The sequence below is a fragment of the Rousettus aegyptiacus genome, unplaced genomic scaffold (genome assembly GCF_014176215.1).
Source record: "Rousettus aegyptiacus isolate mRouAeg1 unplaced genomic scaffold, mRouAeg1.p scaffold_m13_p_1, whole genome shotgun sequence".
NCBI lineage: Eukaryota > Metazoa > Chordata > Mammalia > Chiroptera > Pteropodidae > Rousettus > Rousettus aegyptiacus.
The window spans coordinates 128,840,462-128,856,883 of NW_023416284.1; positions in this window are offsets into that span (position 1 = coordinate 128,840,462).

A 16,422-nucleotide genomic window follows, 5' to 3' on the forward strand; every position below is an offset into this window, starting at 1 on the left:
AGTTAGGAGGGACCACATGGCTAGCTCTGGGCAATAGACTGCAAGCAGAAGTAGCTCTTGTCATTACCAAGAGGAAGCACCTAAGAACCAGGATGTGATTCTCCATCTCCCCTTTCCTGATGCACAGACTGAGGAGTCTACATGGTCCAGATGTTACAGCTTCCAGAGGCAGAGCCTCCATTAGTTGGCACTCGTGGATAATCTGGGATCAAATTTCAGTTCTTTCACAGGCTAGCTGAGTGATCGTGGGCATGCAGTTTAACATCTCTATGCCTCAGTTTCCTCAACTGTAAAATGAGTATAATAATAGTACTTACATCGGAAATTTGTTTAGGATGGCACAGAGTGAGCACTCAGTAAATGTTATCTAGTATTAATAATCTTAGACATAATAAGAAAGCCCACATAATAAATATATTCTCTCTTTCAGTCTCTCTCTCTCCCCCTCCCACGCTTCTTCCCTTTCTACCTTTGTCTCTATCTCTACTTCTATCTTTATTTCCACCTCTCTTTTTAAGAAACAAAGGTAAGGCTGAACATTTTCTAAAAACTATTAAGTATTATAATTTATACTATCACTTCTGTGTATTTTCCCTTGTTATGACTTACAGTTCCAAACTCAGAACCAACATTCTGCCTTAAGAAGTCTGTTAAAGCATTTTCAGATTATAAATCTGAAAACCACATTTTCAGATTATAAATATTTTAGCGGGTCTTAGTTTTCCTGTTTTAAAAAGAGTATATCTTTCCAGAAGGAAATAAGAACAAGTGATAGGAATTTACTATGCCATTTAATGAATATTTCCAGAAAAAAAAAATTGCAATGTGAAAAAGATCTCAATGAGAAGAAAGGAAGAGGGCAGTTTCAAACAAAGGATTGGCTCTGAAATGAGACTTCCAAACATTCATAAAATTAGATTTTCGGACTTAACGTCATGCCTCACACATCACATTTATCAAAAACTTCAGCAGTTATAAAGCATTCAGAAATGAAAAAAAGCAACAATGTGTAATATCTTGTTGTTACCCTAACCATTATTTCAATTCTTATTTTCAAGGTCATTTCCAATAGCTAAATAACTTCATTTTCACAGTGGGATGAAAGTGAAATAATTTTGCTTCTATAATTATAGAAAGTTGAGAAATCAAATAAAGACCATGTTTTCTGAGGAAACTCTAAATGTAACAAGACATCGATTGACCTTTAAGCACCTATTTAATGTGCCTTCTATGTTATGGAAGCAGAATCTTTCTATTCTTTGTCCACTGGTGAGCGCCTCTTTCACCATCAAAATTCACTCCTCGAAAGCCTTTCTTTTCCTCCTTACTTCCCCCTTCTTGCCCAGAGATAGCTGGTCACTCCTTCCCCCTGTGTCCCTTCTAAAGCTACACAGACTCCATTACTGCCCTTCCCACTGTATTTGTCTGCATCTCTCTCTCTCTACCATGAGACCAGGATTCATGTCTCATATACCTTAAAGTTCCCCAAACCTAGGAAGTTTTTAAATTTCAGTTGAACATTACAGAAAGTGTTGAGTATGAAAGATGTTAAGAGAGCACTAAATCTTAAGAATTCTCATCTCGAAAAAAAATTTGTGTACCTATGTATGGTGACAGATGGTAACTAGACTTACTGTGTGATCATTTCACAGTATAAATACTGAATCATTATGTTGTATACACAAAACTAGTATAATGTTGCTTGTCAATAAAAAAGTAAAACAATTGACTATGTAAATAGTAGATTAGGCTGTATAGACCCATGATATGGATTCATTTTGCTATTTTAATCTAACACGTGTGGACTTCTATTTTAATGCATTTTGTATGAGTCCTGTTCCTTCTCTAAATAGTGAGGTGCTAGAAGACAGCAATTTTGTGTCATCTACCTTGGTAAGTCCTTGCATCGTCTAAAGAAGTTTTAAAGGCAATAGGTTCTGTTTGCTGAAATTAATTTAAATTATTACAGCAAATATAAGTGCTAGGTGACTCATTCAGTAACAAGTAAAGTCCTCACTGAGTCATGTGATTCTAAAGTTTATTACTGATACAGCCAATATACTTACCACGAATTGTCTCAGTTCTTTATAACACTATAATTCGGAAGCTAAACACAAAAGGTGTTCAACTAAGCCCAAGAGATGATCAAAGTGTTAGCAAAACTGCAACAGCCTTTTGGGCAAGCCAGTTTACCATAATACTATGGATTATATTGAAACTGTGTAAATTTCCTTAAATCACAGTCTTTATAATTCAGCGTAAGCACCACTTTCTCAGCATTTGCCCACCCTAATAACTTGATATCTATCTCTTTAGAAACTTAAAAGATTAAACTTCCCCACAATTTTCATATGATTTATGCCCCTCTATCATGTGCAATAATTTTTCCACACATACACTGGAATACTTTGCAAAATATTAAGAAGTTGATTGCTGATTCATCCTCAGCGTCATATGAGATTAAAGCAAAATCAAAAAGTTGAAATCAGATTCTGTTTCCAGAGATTCTAAAATAATATCCGGGCACTATTCACTCACAGAAATGTAAGACAGAGTTTTTTTTTGTCTTTTCTTTTTTTCTTCTTTCTTTTGCTCTCTTTTTAGTCCCCGTAGAATCAAATGAGGAAAGACAAACCCACAAAAATCTGGTCCAACTTCTCATGAAATAGCTCAGTAAAACCAGTCACTAGACTCAAAAACAGAATATTGTTGCTACTTGTCAACCACGTGACATTGGATAGCTAGCTCACTTCATATCATTAGACTCAGTTTCTCCACTTAAATAGTGGTAGATATCCTCCCTTTTTATTGCACAAAACAGTTTGTCAAGGATTTGCCAAGATAATACATGTGAAATTAAAACATGTCTTAAAAACACTAATAAAAATACAAAAATAAATTATATAAAATGTGCAGAAAGGCAAAGGATATACTAAACATTTTCCTCTCTATAAGAATTTTATAATTTCAAAATGAATAAATAGCTGAATTACTCTCAGTGGGAAGAATCTATACAGACTTGAAGCTTCAACAACTGCTAAAGAGCCAGAGTCAGAGAATTATGGACAACTGAATTCAAAGCAGAAAGGAGCTTTGGAGCTATATAAGCAGAGGAGTATGGTTTGGTGATGAACAAAAAGATCGTTTCATGCTTTGAGAAGATACTGGCTTATGTAACATCTATGGGGCCAGGAACCACATGGTTCAGTTTCAATGGTGCAGTGAGGAAATATAGTGCAACAGCCAAATGTCATTTCAAAAATATCTTGAGTTCTTTACTTACATTTGTTGAACACTGTGAGGGGTATATGCAGACCATAGCAAAACTTTGTGAAAAATTCTCTTTCTATTTACCCCCTCTCCCCGCAACACTTCTCTCATATATCACAGCAATCCTGGAGAATATTTCTTGTTTGTCTAGAAATCACTTACTTTGGCTAGAAATAGCCTATAAGTATGTCACCCCTCTCTTCCACCACAAAGTTAGAGGTCCACAAATCTGGGGACCCAAGCCCCCACAACGCCACCACCACCACCACCACCACCAGCCTCCTGTACCCAGACCTCTGCGAATTATCATTTATCTTTTATTCCAATGTTTTTTTCTTATGATAATTGTAACAAGCACCTTCTCTATCCTTTTCATTTTTATAGGGGTAGGAGAATGTTGCAGACTCTATGTTAATAATTTGTATCCCATTACTTTTGTTTAAAGTTATATTTAGTTTAATGAGTTGAAAGTTCCAGTTTGGGGGAAAGCAGGGAAGACTGTCTTGACATTTGATGGGGGATTACAAGCAGGCAGTCAGGACAGGGCTGAGTCAGACCTGTGATCCACAGTGAACACAGTGACCGGGACTCTGTGGTTTATTTGATCACAGATGTTCTGATGGGGGAACTTATTGAAAAGTAGCCAGACCCAATATCAGAACTTTAAAATTTAAAAGGAAAAATAAATATTTATGTGAATTACGTTTCTTGTGTCTCTTAAGTATGGATCTTGAGACCGTATTCAGAGTTCCAGCAGGGGACCACAAAGATTCAGATATCCTTAAGCAATGAATTTCTTTTTTCTCTCTCTCTTCCCCACCTTTTCTCTCTCTCTCAATTAAAACTTACGAAACATTTACCATTTGCCAGGCACTATTCTTAGCAGTTTATGTATATTTAATAATTTAATTATTACGATTCTATGAAATAGCACTATCCTCATTTTTCAGACGACGAAATCAAGGCACGAAGAAACTAAGCAACTGATCCAAGTGGGACAAACAAGGCTCAAGCCCAGGTAATCTGGCTTCAGAAACCAAGGTCTTAGAAACTATGTTATCCTGCCCCCCAGTTAATACTGTAGTCTTGGGAAGGATTCACGTCAAACAGGAACGTAAACATTTAAGGAGTAAGAAGATGAGGGAAAAGTCAAAGGAAGAATAATTTCAAGGAAGAAGTTTTAAAATATGTTGAAGTACAGAAAAGTCAAGTCAGTGAAGGCTTGGAAAAGTGTCCATTGGATTTGGCAATCAAGGATGACTGGTGACCTATTCTAGGTTGTTTCTGTGGAGTGGAGAGACATGAGCCACAGTGTCACAATGCTGGAGTGTGGAGAGGTTCCTCAGACAGGAAGAGAGCAGAGGGAGAAGAAATGGTGTGTCCTCTGAAAAGGGAAAGTTGTCATTGCAAGAAAATTTTTTCTCTTCCCATTTCTTCTCTTCTCCATTTTAACACACTTCTTTGAGAGAGAGAGAGAGAGAGAGAGAGAGAGAGAGAGAGAGAGAGAGAGAGAAATTAAAATGATGGGCAGATAGTAACGATGCCTTTAGCGGTGTGGACATTAGGCATGTAAAGGCTTAAGGGAAATGCTCTGTTTGCAGGGCTTCTCATTATGGATGGACTTGATGGATAAAACAGGGCCACATCAAGGACAAGATAGAGGAGGAGGCAACATAGTGATGATAAACCGGACACCAGTAGAGAGAATGAAGCTTGAACTTCTTGCAGTGCTCCAACCATTTTTTAACCGCTGGGACTAGCAGGCTGTAACATGAGCTCAATTTAGCCCAATCTAAAAAGTGAGAGATTTAATCGTCTCTGAGATCCTTTGTGTTTTTAAATTTCATAACCCTATAAGTATTAACGTAAGTATAACATTGGCCAAAATAGCCCCATTGTTTATTACCGTAACTCTCCTTCTCTAAGATCAATTTCCACATTTACAGGGAAACAAAATAGACTCACTACAGAAGCCAAGGTAGTTCATGACACCAAATGTGTCAAGGGAAAGCAAATCATCAAGTTCCACATCTCTAGCCCTCTTTCCGGGTCTTCCTGACACATTGTTGGCAGAAAGAAAGCTTGAACTTTCAGAGTTTAGTGATTCAGAATGTCAGCCTAGAAAACAATAAGCCTAGAAGTTTTATTAAGATTGTTACCTCCTACAAATAAGCAGTAACAGAAACATCATGTAAAAAGAAAATTTTATTTGCAGCTGAGTTATATTTAACAAAGTGACATAAGAAAAGCACTGTAGACTACGAAACTTTCAATTAACTCTGCCCCTTGAAATATCTGTACATAAAACCACACCACCAGGCCTCAGATACAAGCTAAGTGGATCACTAAAATTGGAATAGGGAAAAGAATAAGGAAGAGTTTTTATAGGAGTACTGAGAACATTTAAATGTCGAAGAGCTAGAATAAAGAAAATTGAAGAGGATCTTCTACTTACTGTTGAAGTGACCTTTCTAAATTTCAGGGCATTAAAATAAATAATATATCTGTGACCGACCACAGGAAAATATTTAAAGTAAAAGTTTACTTTTACATATTTACACTACTTTGAAAGATGTCAGGGTATAGCTATAAATGAAGTGATGTTTTCCTGTTATGTTTGATTTCCCAGATTAACTAGATTTGTGTTACAGAAAAACAATTATGTGCCAGATTCAAATGCATGATAATTATGTAGTGTCTGAAATGATACGCTAACTCAGTAGGTGAGAACCTGTTTATTATCAACCAAATAGTAAAATGCGAACCTAATATTAAAGTCAGTCAGTTTCCCTTTAGCACTGTCCACTGTCTTATAAATATGTGCCCCTCATCGAGAGAGAGAGACAGACAGACAGGCAGACAGACAGACAGACAGACAGAGACAGAGAGACAGAAAGTCAGAGACAGAGACAGAGAGAAGGGCTGAAAAGAGGAGCACAGCCAGTGCAGTTACTGCCCAGGGCAATTCAATGAGCAGTGAATCTGATACCATCATGATTTCTGCATGTACTATGCAGACGGTGGTAATATTTTATATGGTATGGCCTGGCCTCATAATCAATATTCAAAACTACCTATTGATCGTGATTATAAATATGAGCTCTTAGGGATCATTTATTCAGCCTGGAAAGGTTTCTAGATACCAAGAAAATATCTCTATTTTGATCTCTCTGAAATTCCTTCATGGGCATGTATAATTACAGGCCTATCCCAAAACATCTTGGAGTGCCAATTTTATAATACTTTTCTGCGTTCATTCTTGCAAATATTATTAATCCATTTTGTAGTGTATATATGAAGACCATGCTACAGGGTAGTCTTGGGAATATCAATATGTTTGTGGGTATAAGAATATGTACATCTCCCACCATGGATCATACTTACACAAAAAAGCTTTCTTATATGTGTGATATATCTTGATGCAAAATGCCTCAAATAAGTTAATAATTAATAACTATGACAGCCTCTTGCCTCACTAAAACCACACTACAAATTAGGTCATCACAAATTTGGCTAAATGAAAATAATAATGACTTTCTTGGGTCTTTTTCTCTCTCTTTCAGTATGAATCTGGCAATGGGTCATCTCATAGATATCCAAAGGACACCTATGAGGGGCTCTATTTTCAGATTCAGTGTTATAAATGGTAATTTAAAGAATAACATTAATGACATTTTCCATTTATTCCATATGTAAAATTACTTTCTAGGACCTTATTTGAATGACATTATGGTATCATTATTATTGTAGAATCCATACAGCATTCATCATTTGTGGATTTCATTTTCATTTTTGTTGATGTAGTTTATTATTTAAAGTTCATCTCATACTAATTTATTAATTTACCCTGTTATAGTAAGATTCTCCAAGAATGCTGGGGGTTAGACTAATTATTAAACACAAAAGAATATAATCAGTTATACAAACACATTTAATGAAAGTCTCACCAGAAAAAAAAGGTAATCAAGATAATAATACTAGATTCAGAAGAACAAACCATGTCATTGTTTATCCACTGAAGTCTGGTAACACATTATCATACTTCCTCAGAGCTTAGTAGAAACATCCCAGCAAGCCATTCTGGTGTTACTGCAATAGCATACTGAGGTTACTCGTGTAATATGAAGAGAAAGGTATTAGTCTACTCTAACAAAGTACTTCAAACAACCCCAAAATAGAGTGGCCTGAGTAAGATCACTTACTCTCTTGTAGCACCATCTGGATATGAACAACCCAGGTTTGGTGGAGCCCACTCTACTACCCCTACATATGGCTCTCAGGGTTGTCCCAGTTCTCATCATTCCTCAGTCAGTATCATAGAAAAAAAAGACTATCTAAGAAGAGAGAATTAATCTTGAAGGAGAGAGATGACCCAGGAATCACACATTTCCCTTCTGTTCACATCCAATTGGTCAGCAATTAACAGTAAGGGAAAAAAGGAAATGCCATACTTACCTGGTTGGGAGGGTTTTTCTTACTAAAAAGAGGAGGAGATAGGATACTAAGAGGAAGTTATTAGTCTATGTCACATTCCAACCATCTGGTCATCCAAATATTCATGCATAGTCATTTTTGCACATATAGAATATTTACAACTTCCCCAATTCCCCTGTATTTCATCTAGCTCAAAGCCCTAGGTCTTTGAGTGATACAAAGTCCTTTTCATCAAGCTCCTCACATTTCAGTGACCAACAGACTAATACACAAGTGTCCTTACCCTTTCTCTCTCTCTCTCTCTCTCTCCCTCTCACTATTACACACACACACACACACACACACACACACACACACACACACAAGTAGAGAAGGAACAGGATAGCTACTATAAAATCTCCTGTTCATAAAAGACAAGAATGGCACATGCACAGCAATGAATGGTCTGCAACAGTGATGAATCCTCCTGAGTGGGATGTATGGAGGTCCCCTATCCTGGAAGTATAGGAGTTCTCTTTTATTATTATTATTATAAAATTATAGTTGACATTCAATATTAGTTTCAGGTGTACAGCATAGTGGTTAGATACTTATATTGTGACGTGATCCCCCTGATCAGTCTAGAATCTCCACTGACACCATGCATAGTTATTACCATATTGACTATATTCAGTATAGGAGTTCTCCTGATTAGAACATGATTCTGCTCACCAGTTCTCTTGATGTCAGTTATTCTCCGTGGCCACTTGCATTGCTCTCTGGATGGTTTGCATTGATTTCTGGATGGTTTTCTCTTGTTCATCATCATTGTGACCCCATAACATACATACTCCAGCTTTCTGCTGGTACAGGGTCAGGAGGAATAGAGGAACAATGATAAACTTTCATAGGTCAGACTTGTGGTTTCTTTGGCAAAACGATTCCCTCAAAATGCAATAGGCTCTGTGGGTTTGCTTCTGCCAAGTACCAAGTGCAATAACCATTCCTAAAGTTCTCCGGGCATAGTTCTTAAGCTGAGTAACTCTTCTCTTTATTTACTGACCTCTGTGTTTCCTCATTTTTATGATGGCTACCCTAAAGCCATTCGAAACAATAAGCTTAAGAAGGAAAGCATCGCCCTTGATCAGATCCTTGCCTTTGAGTTGCTTCCAGGTCTAGAAGTGGTGCTTAACAGGTTTGTGAAAAAAGCTCTGAATGAGTTTTATCTTCAGAAGTTTGCTATAGAAGAGTCCAACCCTGTGAATCCCGAATTTAACCTGCAGATCATAGGCAGAGAAACTTTCCGTTAGCAAATCTATATTCTTTTCCATCTCTGCTTCCAAAACTGGCTAATCCAGTCTGCTTTCATCTGTCTTTTGTAAAAACCAGCAAGAAACAGCCAACAAACATCAAACATTTGAGTTTCTCTATGTAGCTACCCTAGACCAACAGATTTAGTAAGCACATAGTCTTTCAAGTTATTGTAGACTAAATCTTACCAATTATTTTTCAGCAGCCTACAGTCAGCAGCATGAGAGCCTGCAGTGGCTGTTGCCTTGTGACCCGCTGCAGGACTGCTAAGTACAGTTTTTACTTATCGTCATGTGGGACCTCACTTCTAGATTATCATTTCCTATATTAGTTAGCTGCTACAACAAAAGACCCCAAAACCATGTGGCTCACACTAAAAATGAAGTTCATTACTTTCCCACAAAACAATCTAGAGCTCCCACGGTGGCCCAACCATTGGTGACACATGGCCTTCAAGGTTGCTCCAGTTGTCACCATTTCCCAGACCACAGACAAAGGGGAAGAGACAACCCAAGGCAAAGAGGTGCTCTCCAAAAAGATGACCCAGAAATCACACACATTTCATTGGCTTAAACTTATTTACACAGCCACAACTCGATTCAAAGGTGTTCTCTAGCTGGGTAACAACCTGCTCCACTAAAACATACCGTAGAGGAATTTTATTACTAAAAACAAAGGGAAAAATTGTTAGTGAAGAGCTATCAGTAGTCTCTGTCACATGGGGATTTCAAAATTACAGCCCACTGTTACTCCATTATTTTGATTTCTTATTTTAACATGGGTTCATAAGAGTCTACAAAGGAGAGTATGCAATGTAGTATCTCAAACAGAGACCCAAAGACCCACCTTTGATGAGTTTTCATAGACTAAAATCCCTACACATTGCACAGTCCCAGGTCAACCTCCCATTCACCATAATATTTCACATCTTATAAAAAGGAGGGAAGAAGGAAGCAAACTAGCATGTGAGTCTATTGCTTCCATTCTGGAATGTTTGCACTAGAAGATTGTCTTTATTATCTTTATGTTGAAAGTCTAAGAATTTTATGTTACACAGCACCCACCAGTTTGCAACAGCACAGTTTTCTGATGCATCTGGTCACTGTCAACATTTTCAGCCCAGATATTATCCTCCCCAACTTTCACAAACACAAAAATTGCAACTCATTGGAATATTATTACTCAAAACACATAAATGTGTAACATAGCATTCTAAGATAAAATAAAAAGCAAATCTCCTACTGATTACAGCACATTGTCCCTGAACTCAGGTTCCCAGTAAACCATTTGATCCTTTTTAATGCTACCTCAACACATTCTACTTCTAGGACTATAATTCCATGCTCATCTTCTGATAAGTAATAAGCTCACTTCCCAGATAATTTGATACCAAGTAGTGCATATCTTGGATAAAGGATTCATGAAAGGTCTGTACCCAGCATAAATTGGATATGATGTCATTATGCATGAATTGCATGTGCATTTAATAGCAGTGAGTCTGTAATTAAAAACAATAATGTCTGGTTTAACCAAGCAAATCTTATTCCTAGACCTGTAAGGGAATGAGACAAACAATAGAAAATGGTGACTCAAACCAGGTATTTTTAGGAGGCTCTACTTACAATGGAATTGTCTCCCAAATAGCAACCTCATTAGCTTTCCCTTAAACTCCTATAAGTGCATTTCTAATTCTCATCAGTAGATCTTTTGTGAGCTGTAAATTTAGGGGAATGGTGAGGTGATCTTATCAGTTATATTAAAAAAATGGCAACCACTACAATACTAATTAAAGGAATATGATTGCTCTTGACTTCTTATCTTCTTTAATGAACCCCTATTTAGAAGGAAGAATACACATACATGTACCAGAAAACCAAATGCTAACATAATTCTTTTTATCATATGGGTTGATAAATATATACATGCTTCATCTATACCCATAATAGATATTCTAAACCAGTCATAGCACCTTTACCCACAAATGCCAGAAGTAGCCTTGAAATCATTCTTTATGCAAAACTCTAGGAAAGTGTCATCAATTATAAGTGAAATGTAGTCAACATTCTGATAAATTACACACACACACACACATACACACACACACACACACACACTGAGGTGTAAGGTCACATAAAAAACCAGTGGTTGATCAGGGACTAGGGTCCAAGATTCCTATTTCCTGAGATTAGTGTTCTTTCTTCTGCAAGGTAGTGTGATGTCTCATTAGCAAATTAATGATATTTGTATGCCTTTATTTGCCAAGGGGAAAATTATTGAAAGAAAAATCAATCCAAAGCTCCCTGGATAGCATTTTAAAAGATCCATACCATAAAAATCACTTCTAAAAGCCCTTCTAAATGTTAAGAAGATAAGAAAATAGCTCTTAATTAAACTCTCAATTAATGTTTATTATCAATTTTATGAATCGTTAGGCTAAGTTCATAACACAGAGGTGTACATATATGCACTTCTTATGTTTTATAGTATATGCATGTTTCCTTGTATAACTGAAGTTTGTAAATCCAAATGCCAATTGTGTAAGCTTTTTATAAGGCAGTATTCTGACAAATTAGGGAGAAATAGGTGGCATCTGCCCTGATATCAGAGGATAGGTGTGGGCTAGCCACTGACTGTGCCCTACCTTTCTCACTAAGTTGAAGGGGTCTTTATGATCTTCGAAAGTGTGAAAATGTTCAAGCCCTATTATTCAAAGCAACTTTTTGTTATTCAATTATTATAAAATATTAAACTTGAAGTTTTCCTTCACAATGTACCTAAAATATTGTCAACTTGCCACCACAAGCTTGAAAAATTACATATGCCTCCTCATATATTTTTCAGCCGAATCTAAATATTTATCTCAAATGTAATAGTTACGAAGATGCAATTTCTAGTATATTGCATATTATGTGTGATATTTAAATGTATTAAAATATAATTGGAATTGCAGATTTAGCCCGTTCAATTAGTGAAATATATCTGCTATATAAAACCTCACTGGCAAAGCCAGTCCTCGTGGTCAAACCAGTCAATCAAATCAGACTTTCTTTTTTCCATAAAAAGTCCAACTTCATATTTCAATTCAAGTAAAAATGTCAATATATGCTCCATAGAAACATTTTTATTTCTTTATCCTAATTCTAACATATTTAGACAAAGGCAAGGTGGACATAGAACCTTTCCATAAGTTTGTGACCTGAATGAAATCAGGTATTGCTCACTTCCTCTTTTATTTGTTTGTTTATTTGTTTGTTTGTTTGTTTGCTTGCTTTACCATAATTAGAGGCTCTCATTCAGGAGCTCTATATTTTCAAACATCCCTTTGTTTAGTGCCCTTAAGTTTTTTATACTCTGGGAAATGCTTCATAATAAGATTTAGATGGGAAAGAGGTGCACTTTTGTTTTAAGCAGAAGAGAGTCAACTGTGAAAAGGGAGGTAGGAAAGGAGAAACACTGACTGCAGTTGTGCTTCTCAGACAGATCAGCTTTAGGAAGAAACACAACGGAAGCTGAGCATCTACAAAATGGTTTAGTTAAAGCTGCCCAAGCTGTGTACCCCTAGAAAGTCTTCAAGTCCTCTCAAGGATATGCACACCCTGCTTAAAGATACCTGGACTGAGATTCCTCTAAGGTAGGAAAAAACAAAAAACAAAAACAAAAAACAACAGAAAGTTAGGACTTCCTCATTGGAAGAAATGAGACAGAAGACAGAAATCAAATTCAAGTAAGAATTCACTTACCTGGGCCATTTATGTTCACATCCTCAGTGCAAAACTACTTGCCATACCCATACACACAAAACGGCAAAGAGGTTCCATCTTAGAAGCCACTCCTACCAGCAGTAACTTCCTGGAGTATTAGGATGGGTCTGTGATGTTGAGTCTAAGCTCTTCAGAAAAGAAGGCCATGGATGATTAGCAAAATCTGGTAGGATGGGGAAGTGACAGCATATATGTTATATCATTCTTTCCATGTTTAAGTCAGAATGACCTAACCAAACAACTTTATTTTAATGTTATTAGGTTATCTAACCTTTGATTCCAAGAATTCTGAGTGTAAGTACACGCCCAAATAATACTTTTTTTAAAAAGAGATATGCACAAAGTTTTACTTTATTGTATACATGATGTATGTAAATGTAAACAAATTTTCCCCACATAAGAATAAAATGACTATATTTGTCAATTGAGAAAAATAAGATTTATCACTCATTTATTACTAGATAGATAGATAGGCTTAGAAGAGAAGGCACAGGCTTTATTTAAGAAATTGAATTAATTTTAGTATGGCTGGGAAATAAGAGTAAGCAGTAAAGAGAAGCCTGAACTAATCAGCAGAGACTATGTCATCAAGAACCTTGTAATCCATAGGACTGATTCATAAAACAATGGAAGCTATTGATTTTAATCTTTTTACAAGGTCAGATTTACATTGTAGAATGCTCCCTCTGGTGGCAGTATAGGGAATAGATAAAGGGCAGTAAAACAGGAAAAGCATTTGGGAATGCCAAGGTATTTTAGGTAAAAGATAATGTTCAGCTAAAATAATAGTTATTTGTAGTAGGAATAAAGAGTAGAAAGTCTCGAGATTGTAAGAGTTGGACTCCCGCAGACTTGAGAGTTTGTTGGCTGTTGGCAGAAGAATGGAGGACAGAGTCACCAAACTGGGGAATAAAGGAAAGGAGAACAGGCTTGGGGTCAAAGACAAGGAGTTCCAATTTGTACATACAGAGATTGGTCCACTGAGACATATGAGTCTATAACTCAGAAGAGAAGTCAAGGCCAGAAATAGACGATATCTCTGTCTTTGGCATAGAGATAATAGTCAAAGCTGTGGGTGTAGGTGTAGTGAAAGTGGGGACACCATGTAGTATTTGGGAGAACTAATTAAGGAACATCGACATTATGGGGATGGTTCAAAAGAGGAGCTTGCAAAGAAAGCTGAGAGACATCAGCAGCAAGTTAAAGAAAAAGTGGAGTAGAGTGGTGTTCTGGAAAGCGAGGAAAGTAAATGCTGCCAAAAGAGGGAATCAAAGGTGTAAAATGTTGCCAAGTGGAAAGTAAAAAAAGAATAAGGCATGTGGACTGAATGCATGGCAAAGAATTTGCTGGTGAGAAGTTTCTCCTAGTGTTGGTAACTTAAGACAGAGCGCAGTGGCTTGAGAAGTAATGAGAGTTAAAGGAGAGGAAATTTGAATATTAAAGGAAGAAGAGAACTAAAGTAGCTGGAAAGGGGCACATGGGCTCAAGGAAGACGTTTTGGGGTTTTTTGTTTTTATTAAATTTATGATGTGACTTTGGTTAATTACATTATAGATGTTTCAAGTGTACAATTCTATAATATATCATCTGTATCATTTCCATTTGCAATTGCAACAAAAAGAATAAAGTATTTAGGAATAAACTTTGGAAAGTGAAGAAGCTGTATGCAGAAAATTACAAGACATTATTGCAAGAAATTGAAGAAGACACAAAGAAATGGAAAGATATCCTGTGTTCATGGATTGGAAGAACTGACATAGTTAAAATGGCCCTATTGCCTAAAGCCACATATAGATTTAATGTAATCCGCATCAAAATTCCAGTGACACGTTTTTTAATATGAGATGGATTTGGACAATTTTTAAAATTATGGGAAAAGCCAGTACACAAAAGAAATGTTTTAAGATTCAGGAGAGATGTGGTGTTGAGGCAGAAAGTGAGAAGAGAAGGCTTTGCCAAGCAGAAGCAGAAGGAAGAGCCTTAGATGGGAGGAAGGTCGTTGCAGAGGAGCGAAGAAAGAAAGGGGGAGTAATAGTGGAGCAATAAGTTTAGATTCACTCTCAACTATTTTCCACACAAAGCAGAAGGAAATACTGTCAAGAGTATCAGGAAGAGAGTAGGGGGAGAGATATGGAGAGATTTAAGAAAAGTAGAGAATGTGGGAAGCACCCATGTGAAAAATGGGAGAGAGCTAACTATGGGAATGGAATGATGCTCTTCTAAGTTACCATTTTATTTGACATACAGTTCAAATTATTAAGTAATCTTTAAAAATAGATGAGAAATTGCTTAAGTAAATAAAGTCCCCAAAATTAATTTTAAGTAATGATTGTAAGTGGTTCTATATAGCCAATTAAGAAGACAGTACTTGAAAATTAAAAATTAATGAAGGAATAATTTAAACAGTCTTTTATTTTAATATAATTCTTTTCCTATTTCTTCTTATTCTCCTAAGCTTTGTAATCCTTTCTGACAAGACCCACAAGAAGGTATACATGTAAGAAGTATGAATTCCATGGCATTCTCATTTCAAATTACAGTTAAGAAAGATGTGGAAAACATGACAGAAGTAGATCAGATGTCTAGATTCCTAATGGTCAGGAAAAGAGAAATATCCTTCCCAGGCTTCCCAGCTTATGCTCTCCAGTTAGTGAACAAACATCTGCTGTGTATCTACCCAGAGGCCATGCTAGGCAGTGGCACGACAGTAAAGGGACGTAGTTTATGCTTGTAAAATGTTCGGTCTCATGGTAAAAAAAAGAAGTATATCTCCATGTAATGTAGACTAAGCATATTTTGAGACTTTTACCATAGTTTGCTCATTGTGTTTATTTATCTCCACCTCCCACCCCCAACCCCAACACAAACACTCCTCCACACACCTATGTCCCTTGTATAAGAAAGCATTCAGAAGATTCTCTTCTGGGGAATTTTATCAGCCCAAGAGAAAAGCCTGAAGATACCATCCAGATTGCCTGATAAAATGGCCCAGTCGGTCTCCAGACAAAGTGTGCCACCAATAAGCCCTGCCCACATGCACGCAGCTTCTAATCAGCTATATAGATACCTTGTTTAAATATGAGGAGAGAGCCAAAGGTCACCAGATATCTAAGAAGTATGTGTAAGGAGGGGGCTTTGAGAGAGTCTGGAAGAATTGCGCCATTACAACTGAGGGGAACAGAAATAATATTTTATAAAATTTATAAAATATTTTATAAAATTGTTAACACATTTCCTGTTTGAAGATACAAGTAACATATGTTATACAACAGAGGTCAGCAAACTACAACCTATGAGTCAAATCCAGCCTACCCACCCACAGTTTTTTTAACAAATTTTTATAGAAATGCCACCATGCCTATCATTTGCATATTACCTATAGCTGCATTCACACTACAGCAATAAAGTTGAGTTTTTGAGATGGAGACCATATGGCCCACCAAGCCTAAAATATCTACTATGTGGCCCTTCATAGGCAGCATTTGTAGCCTCTCTTTTACAAAATAGATCATTTGAATAGTCTCTTCAATCATTCAATTATTTTATCCCCTCATTGTACAAAGGGAGAGATAAAGGTAATTAACACATGGAGTCCACCCTCAGGCAACTTATAATTTTGTAATAAAAGATAACATTTATATATATAACCACGTTAGGAAGTACAGTG